At 40.8% G+C, this 6,471-nt stretch overlaps 1 long non-coding RNA gene across 1 annotated transcript; it reads left to right on the top strand.

Moving 5' to 3' along the window:
- The first annotated feature begins 980 nt into the window (after positions 1-980).
- LOC139417222 (uncharacterized) lies at positions 981-3,702 on the top strand. The gene is made up of 3 exons (XR_011635170.1): positions 981-1,069; positions 1,260-1,309; positions 3,680-3,702. It is a non-coding gene; the product is annotated as an uncharacterized lncRNA (long non-coding RNA).
- Positions 3,703-6,471: the final 2,769 nt, after the last annotated feature.

The raw sequence follows: 6,471 nt of genomic DNA on the forward strand, positions 1-6,471 counted from the left end.
ACACTGCTTGACTTGGACATACAAGACGAACTGGCACAGAGAGACAGGAAACACAGGGATAAATAGACTGGGGAAAACAAGCGACACCTGAAGGGGGTGGAGGCAATAACCAGGACAGGTAAAATAGATCAGGGTGTGACATTAGCATTAACAGCGGAGTGATAGATGTGCAGAAGATGATGTGCAAGTGGAGATACTGGGGTGCAAAGGAGCAAAAAATATATAACAATATGAGGATGAGGTAGTTGGATGGGCTATTTACAGATGGGCTATTTACAGATGGGCTATTTACAGATGGGCTGTTTACAGGTGCAATCATCGGTAAGCTGCTCTGACAGCTGATGCTTAAAGTTAGCGAGGGAGATATGTCTCCTTCTTCAGTGATTTTCTGCAATTTGTTCCAGTCATTGGCAGCAGAGAACTGGAAGGAAAGGTGGCCAAAGGAGAAGTTGGCTTTGGGGATGACCAGTGAAATATACCTGCTGGAGCGTGTGCTATGGGTGGGTGTTGCTATGGTGACCAGTGAGCTGAGATAAGACAGGGCTTTAGCTAGCAAAGACTTATAGATGACCTGGAGTCAGTGGGTTTGGCGACCAATATAAAGTGAGGGCCAGCCAATGAGAGCATACAAGTCGCACTGGTGGGTAGTATATGGGGCTTTGGTGACAAAACATATGGCACTGTGATAGACTACAGGATAGTCAGTTTTATTGGATAGTCAGTTTTATAGTCAGGTATATTTAGCAGCTTAAGTGAAGGAGTCTTTGTTTTGCGAAATATGAAGCCAATTCTATATTTAATTTAGGATTTTCGACATGGGGGTCAGACTCCCTCTCTAGGACAACCAAGTCCTGCCTCATCTGTTGGTCATTGTGTTTGCATTGTTTAATAAAATCTTTAAAAAGTTGTTCTGTATAATATCTTATAACATTTTGACGAATGCTCTTTGTTTTAATTTTTGTGTCTGTATCAAGTCCCTCTGACCATACAACTGAAAAGATGAAGATCAAGATGGATGCTTTGGAAGAAGAGCAGCACTTCCTCCGCAAAACTGTTTTCCAGTTGTATGGTAAGATAATGTCTGTAGTCTGTTTCCATATCTGTAGGTTTTTGCCAACATAATTGCTGTCAAGCCAACCCAATTTGTCATTAAAGAAGAGAAGGTGGCTTATTTCACAGCCAGTCACCGATAATGACTGTAACCAATCATCTATTGGCTGACATTAGCCTGAATGTTCTCTTTATTTCTCTGAGTACAGTAAAGGGGGTCAGATTCTATCCCTAAGACCAAGTCCTGCCTCTTCTGTTGGTAAGTTAATTTGCATTGTTTAATGGCATCTTTAAAGTTTTGTTTTAAACTAAGGGACAGAGAACTTTCACATCCAATACGAGTGCTAGTAAGTAAGATGATGATAATGATGATAGCTACAAATTCCTCTGACCTTGTTTCCTCAGACAGGTTTTAAGAAGTCTTCCTAAGTGTCTTGGTTTTGTTCACGCCAAATTAGGCAAATATGACTCTGTGTATGCGACTTGAACACTGCTATTCATAAATGTGTCATTTCACATCAGAAAAGGGGCGGGCCCAGGTTCACAAATGCATTCATGATCCAATTTCGGCAGAAATGTGCTGCCAGTGTAGCCTACTGCCTGATTGGCTTGGCAGAATTCATGCAGAAAGGAAATTAGGTAATCTCGTGGAGGTATTATAGTAACATAACACTTATGTTATTCTGCATACAGTACTTATTAGTGTGCTTATTATTCCTCTTCTGCCCACTTTCTGTTCTTCCTATCTACTGTGAAAACATTTAAAACTATTATCACCACTTGAACTGTATTCTGTCCAGGGTTACATTCTATTTCCAGCTATGACTCTTCTTCTTAATACTACTTTTACATTTTATGTTACAGACCTTTTAATACCCCAAAAGCTCCCATAGACTCCTATTCAATTTCCTCAACATGAGGGAGTCAAGGTCTGTTACTAGCCCACTGTCGGACCTTAAATCCCCCTTTGGACAGGAGATTCCATACTTTATCAAGGAGTGCTTTCGCTTCAGCCGTGGATGGGACGCTCTGTAAGCAGTTATCCACATAGAAGGCATTTTCCACTGAATCCAATACTTCTGGGTCACTGTCTGGATGCTCCCGTGCGTGTCTCTACAGAGCGTATATGGCACAGCAAGGACTGCAGGTGTTGCCAAATGGGAGAACCTGCCATTCATAGATTGTGGGCTCTGAATCTCGTTCCATATCTCGCCATATGAACCGGAGCAGTGTGGAGTCAGAAGGCAGCAGACGAATCTGATGGAACATGGCTTTAATGTCTCCACTGATGGCTGCAGATTGCTGCCGGAACCGGAGAAGGACACCGAGCAAGGAAGGACCTAAGGTTGGACCGGGGAGTAGACAGTCATTCAGGCTTTGACCAGCAGCTTGGAATGAACAGTTGAAGACAAGTCTGTACTTCCCATCGTGTTGCTGGATAACATGGTGAGGGAGATACCAGGATTCACGGAGTGCGTTTCCCTCTTCATGAGCTGTCACTTCAGTGACGTAGCCTGCCTTCACAAGGTTATGAATCTCTCGGTTATGAACTTCTGCAAGCTCAGGATTCTTCACCAAGCGTCGCTCCGTTCAGCAGTGGGGTCGCATACCTGTGAACGCCATCCATTTCAGTGGTGGTGGTGCTCTTCTCCAGGAGGTCTAATGCATAGGAGTCATGTTTCGAGCTAGTGACCTCCTGTAGCTTCCGGTTGGAGAAGGTGTCCATCTTCCAGAGCATCTCAACATTCCGAAGGAGGTCAGTGGCTGCACAGGGGGATGGATCTGGATTGCTTCTGGTGAAGAGGACTTCCTGTGACTGTACAGCTTGGGTGGAGAGAAGTAGATGGGCTGGACCTTGCACAGCCCAACCCAAGGATGTATGGCCAGCAATGGGCCCTCCTTCCGGTCCAACTCGTATAGGCTCAGTCGGGTTGTTGAGATGTGGGTGGTCTGACCCAATCAGGATAAGTGGTGCTACTCTGGCCAGGTTAGGAAGAGGCAATCCTCGTAGATGAGGATATTGTTTCTGTAGAACACTTACCGGGCAGGAGTGCTCTGCGAGATTCAAGCCATCTGCCGTGAAGGCATTGGTGATCTTATAGGCTACGTTACGGTTTCCTGAAGGTGAAATGCTAAAGGTCACAGCAGAGCCTTTCATTTGGATAACATCATGTCGCACCGTTCTGAGATTAAGGGTCTCAGGGGTCCCCTCCAGGTTAAGCTGACGGGTGGCCGCCGTGAGAATGAGTGTTCTTTCTGACCCATCATCTAGAACGGCGAATGTATCAATGCTTCTACCTTCACTTTGCAGTGTGACCTTGACCACCTTCAACATGACCCTTGGAGACAATTTTTGTTGGTCGAGGTACAGCTCCTTTGCAGCTCCTACCATGAGCAAACTCTGCTCTTTCTGTGCTTGGGGAATTACATCATGCAACACGGTGAGATGGATTTCCTTACAGCGATTGCAGGATTTCCTCATTGTGCAGGTCTCCACCTTATGGTTACGGGCATAAGCTTTATTTGAGTTATGGCAGAAGGAAATATGTGTATGTTTAGAATAAATGCTATTGTGTTCAGATTTCAGCAAGCACATTAATAAATTGCTTTATGTTTTATATGTTGACAGCCAAAACATAGAAGAGACGCTCAACCAATATGCAAGATGGATCACCAAAAATGCGACAGCAAAGGTGAGCGATGCTATAAAGAGAAGAGTCATTATGAACTGCTCCCTATCACTTATAAGTTCAAATAAACACTGACTATGCACACTCATTTACACACACACACACACACACACACACACACACACACACACACACACACACACACACACACACACACACTAGGTAGAGATAATGTGAGAGAAAGTAAGAGTAAGATAAAGCGTGTTCCCGCTGTAAATAATTTATATAAAAAAATGTGTTTGTCTGTTTTCTGAAATGAGGCGCATGGAACTGCTACATAACCACCCCTATAAACGTGATTTTGCCTGTTCTGGTTGTAAATTCTAAACAAAAATAATAAAATATTGTGAGTGGTTGACGCTTGCTCCAGATGTGCAGTGGAGAGAGCGGTCTGTACACGTTCCACAGTTAAGTTTACATTAAGTTGCTTGTACCTGCGTATAATCATTTTATTTTCAATATTTGACTTTATAATGACATTGTAATAACTAAACTTTTTCCCAAAATGTTATAATATTGAAAATATATAGTAATTATTACTTTAAGGTGCTGTAACAATGTTTTTCCTAGACTGAGATGGACTCCCATTAATCATAACTAAAAGCACAGTACTGGCGTCTGCCATCATTGCCACATAGTATCTGCATAGTAGTTACTTGAGTCATTTACAATGTGTTTCACTTTACATTAAGTTGTTTGTTCCTGTGTATAATTATTGTAATTACAATACTTTTCTCTATAACAACATTATAATAACTGAAATCGTGATATACCTGCCAAATGTTTAATAATATTGAAATGACATAGTAATTACACTTAAAAGTGCTGTAACAACATTCTTTCTAGATTGACATGGATTGCTATTGATCACAGCTAAAAGTACTGTACTGGGTGTTTGCCATCGTTGTAACTGTAATTCACTGAGTAATTCATGATGTGTTTAACTTTCATTAAGTTGCTTGTTCTTGTATAGAAACATTGTAGTTAAGATACTTTTCTTTATTACTAGTCACCTGTCAATCTTTTTTTATCATTAATGTAACTTTACTCAAAATCAGTAATGTAATTAGATTACTTTGCCCTTAAGAGGCACAGGTTAGTAGCTGGCACAGCCACAAAGTTATAAAATCAGATTTTAAACCTAATCCTAACATTAACCTTAAAGGTGCTACACTTATATTTCTCAGAATGTCTCCCCTACGTGGAAGCTAGGTGAATTGCAACAGCAAGACTCGCTCTTGAGCCTTTTCCTTTTGGTTTAAGTAGACTAGCCTCAATCAGCTGTAAAAACAATATTTTTTCTTGTTTAAAATATATTTAAAAGCGATTTAAATGGTACAATTGTTCTCTACATTATTCAGTGCTTGTTTTCTCACATAAACTGAAATTGAGCAAACATTGTAGAATTGTAGCAACAAGGAAATTACTGTGATTTCTACATTGGACCCTTGACCAGATTTACTCTAGATAACACAGCCACAAAGTCAAAACAGCTTTCCCATTTTGACAACAGATGCTTCTCCGGCGAGATAAATTAATTGTGAATAGCACAGCCAATCACAACACTGGCAGGTAAGTAATACTGTGAAACACTATCATTCCACTATTACCTGCGTATTTATTGATTTATTATTATTTATTTGTTCAAACTTTTATTTAGATAGAGGGTCACCACTGAGACCAGGGTGTCAATCTCAAGGGAGTCCTGTGAACTTAAAAATAATAATCAAAACAAACACAACTATCACATATTATCTTCTTCAAAATGGATCTAAACTGTCCAATGGAGACCAGCGAGTCCAGCTTCAAGGTGGCCTGAAGGCTCCATGAGCTGGGGGCATATAAATAAAAAGCATCAGTTCAGTGGAGACCCGTGGGACCTCCAGAACCAGCCCGTCCAGAGAGAGGGTCTGGAAATTGCTAGATCTCAAATTAATACAGTCTCTGAAGAATTGCTTTATATACAAAAAGTAGCCAATGCTCGGCTCTTCTGGTAGGCAGACACTCCCAGCCATCAGATCTATACAAAATTGAGTGATGCGTATGAAAATTGTCCCAGTGTTAAAAAGCAGTGTTGAATGATAGACTGAGTCTAAAAGTTTTTTAACAGAGGCTGCCACATGCATGTAAATTATATCACTATAATCAAGTACTGGGAGAAGCGGTGCTTGAATACTCTTCCTTCTACTTTCCAAAGTGAGGCAGGATTTATTAATATCAAAGAAACCAATCATTATTCTCAGCTTTTTTGTCAGTTTTTCAATGTGTGTTTTAAAAATGTTGTCTCCCTTTAATATGAAAATACGCAGGCCCTTATGGTCAATATTACGCATTAGCATTCAGAACAAGTTTAAGATCAGTAAGTGATTTTCGAATTGAGTCAGAGCATGTTCAAGGTCATGAATGGCCTGCTGTACTGAGGGGGGCACAAGAGTAAATAACTATCATCTGTGTAGAGATGAATGTTCCAGGTTTTAACAGATAAACCAGTATTATTTATAGAAATAGTGAAGAGAACTGGGCCCAAAATCGACCCCTGCAGAACACCTTTCATAATATTGAGGAAACTACATTTGATACCAATAGTAAGCACACATTGTGTACTGTCCAATAGATAGTTATTGAACCAATTGCAAGATTCCTGATCTAGGCCTATTTCAGATAACCTTTGAACAAGTAAATAATTGTCAACATTTTTGCGTGAATTCCGTGAGTGCTAGCTGGCTGTACT

The sequence above is a fragment of the Oncorhynchus clarkii genome, chromosome 9 (assembly GCF_045791955.1).
Source record: "Oncorhynchus clarkii lewisi isolate Uvic-CL-2024 chromosome 9, UVic_Ocla_1.0, whole genome shotgun sequence".
NCBI classification, from domain to species: domain Eukaryota; kingdom Metazoa; phylum Chordata; class Actinopteri; order Salmoniformes; family Salmonidae; genus Oncorhynchus; species Oncorhynchus clarkii.